Source organism: Corylus avellana, unplaced genomic scaffold (genome assembly GCF_965113065.1).
Source record: "Corylus avellana unplaced genomic scaffold, dhCorAvel1.hap1.2 HAP1_SCAFFOLD_32, whole genome shotgun sequence".
Classification (NCBI taxonomy): Eukaryota; Viridiplantae; Streptophyta; class Magnoliopsida; order Fagales; family Betulaceae; genus Corylus; species Corylus avellana.
Genome location: NW_028290483.1, coordinates 127,501 through 130,000, shown reverse-complemented (window position 1 = coordinate 130,000; position 2,500 = coordinate 127,501).

The window sequence follows — 2,500 nt, the reverse complement described above, 5'->3', positions numbered from 1 at the left end:
ATATTGAGTAGGAAAAACTTGAATTGGCTTCAATCGAGATTGCCTCGGCTTCTTAGGCACATGAGGAACCGGCCTAACATCTTTTCAATCGAAATCCCAATCAAAGACAAGTTCTACCAAGGCCAGGAGATGAAATCCGCTCGACTAAAAGGTATTATTATCGCTTAGCGCTTGTGCTAAGGAGAGGAGATGAAAGAGAAGATTCACTTTCCGGAATTCCAAGTGACATGATTCCTTCAGAAGCTAAAGTTGAATGATCGAAGTCTCCTTCAGGTTCAGTCGAAGAGATCGAAGCGAAGTCATCAATTCAACCATTCGCAAGGTCTCCCCTAAGCCCTAGGATAAAGGGCCTCTTTTCCAAATGAACCGAACCTCGATACCACATTCATCAAAGAGATACGGCCATCTCTCTAGGTTGCACACCCCCTTTAGATCGTTCTATTCGTGCTTGAAAAACGACCCCATCGGTCCGCTCCTTTTAATGGACATTCTTAGCCGTCCTCCGAGGGTTAAGACCCCATAGATCAGATCGTGAACTCTTTCAGACCCTTAGTTTCACTTGGTTGGGGCAGACTTTCAGCCCGCCTTCCACCGAATAAAAAAACCTTACAGCTGCCTAACCTGCTGACATCCCGGCGAAGAGAGTCATTATTTGTGTCACATCCTCGAATTCGAGAGAAGGCTTTCCTGTTATCTCTCAAATTATAGGCATTGAAGCGATCGAGCGAGAGAAAGAAAGAAAACTATTGCACACGCCCCTCATTCGCCCTTTACTAATATAATAGAAGGTAAGGCAAAAGCAGCTTAAGCCCTTCCGATCACCCGAGAAGCCCTCGATGAACCGCCTATAGTATTATATATACTTATATATAAATAAATATTTTTAAGTATGACTAATCTGAGGAAGAATCGTAGTTCCTGCACCTTGCGTGGCGTCTCCCAGTCCACCACGGCTTGCACGCACCTTCTCTTGATCCAACCAACTCATGCCGTCGCCAATCCAGTGCCCAAGGAACTAGACCTTATGCAAAGCACCTTTTTCACATAGAGCTGATTTTCCCTTATGATCTGGTCGCGAAGTGAACCAGCTGGAATGCAAAGCTGGTTGCCTTTGAAAAGATAACCATCATGTAAAATGTAGGGGAATTTTCTGCTGCTGGATAGTTCCTTCAAGTTCTCTAAGACTTGGCTGAAATATGGGTCAGTTTGGTATTGATCTTTCATCTCCTCAAACCCCACAACTTGTGTTCTCATGTTGTTCAGTAGTACCGCTCGACGACTAAGTGCATCAGCCACAATGTTGGAATTCCCCGATTTGTATTTCAATGAGAATGCAAACCCTTGAATGAATGAAATCCACTTTGCATGTTTTGGATTCAGTTTATTCTGCGAATTCAAATACCTGAGAGCTTGATGATCTGAATATACCACGAATTCTCGATGTAATAAATAATGTTGCCAATGGTGAAGTGCTCGCACTAATGCATAGAACTCAAGATCATATGTCGAGTACCTTTTCTTTGCATCTGTAAGCTTCTCGCTGAAAAATGCGACTGGTCGTCCTTCTTGACTAAGAACAGCGCCAATTCCAGCATGGGATGCATCACATTCTACCACAAATAACTTCTCAAAGCATGTTTGAGCTGAAAGAAGCAAGAGCACAAGCACCGGAGCTGTAGACATGAAAAGTTTAATCTGTTGGAATGCCTTATTTGCTGATTTGACCAAACAAAGTCCTCCCCTTTCATGCACTCCGTGATTGGACTCATGATTGCACTAAAATTCCGAATGAAGCGCCGATAAAACGAAGCCAACCCATGAAAACTCCGTACATCCCCTTTTTATTTTGGCACTGGCCATTCCATAATAGCCCTTACTTTCTCGGGATCCGGTTCTAAACCTTCTGCTGAAACAATATAGCCCAAAAATACAACTTTGTCGCGCATGAAAGAGCACTTTTATGGAATTAGCTAAGCATTTTATTCGAACAAATATAGAACCAGAATGGATGGTTTTATGTCTATTACCAGTTCTTCCTCCCGAGTTGAGACCAATCATTCAGATAGATGGGGGTAAACTAATGAGCTCGGATATTAATGAACTTTATAGAAGAGTTATTTATCGGAACAATACTCTTATAGATCTATTAACAACAAGTAGATCTACGCCAGGGGAATTAGTAATGTGTCAGGAGAAATTGGTACAAGAAGCCGTGGATACACTTCTTGATAATGGAATCCGCGGACAACCAAGAAGGGACGGTCATAATAAGGTTTACAAGTCGTTTTCGGATGTAATTGAAGGTAAAGAGGGAAGATTTCGTGAGACTCTCCTTGGTAAACGGGTCGATTATTCGGGTCGTTCTGTCATTGTCGTAGGGCCCTCGCTTTCATTACATCGATGTGGATTGCCTCGCGAAATAGCAATAGAACTTTTCCAGCCATTTGTAATTCGGGGTCTAATTAGACAACATCTTGCTTCGAACATAGGAGTTGCTAAG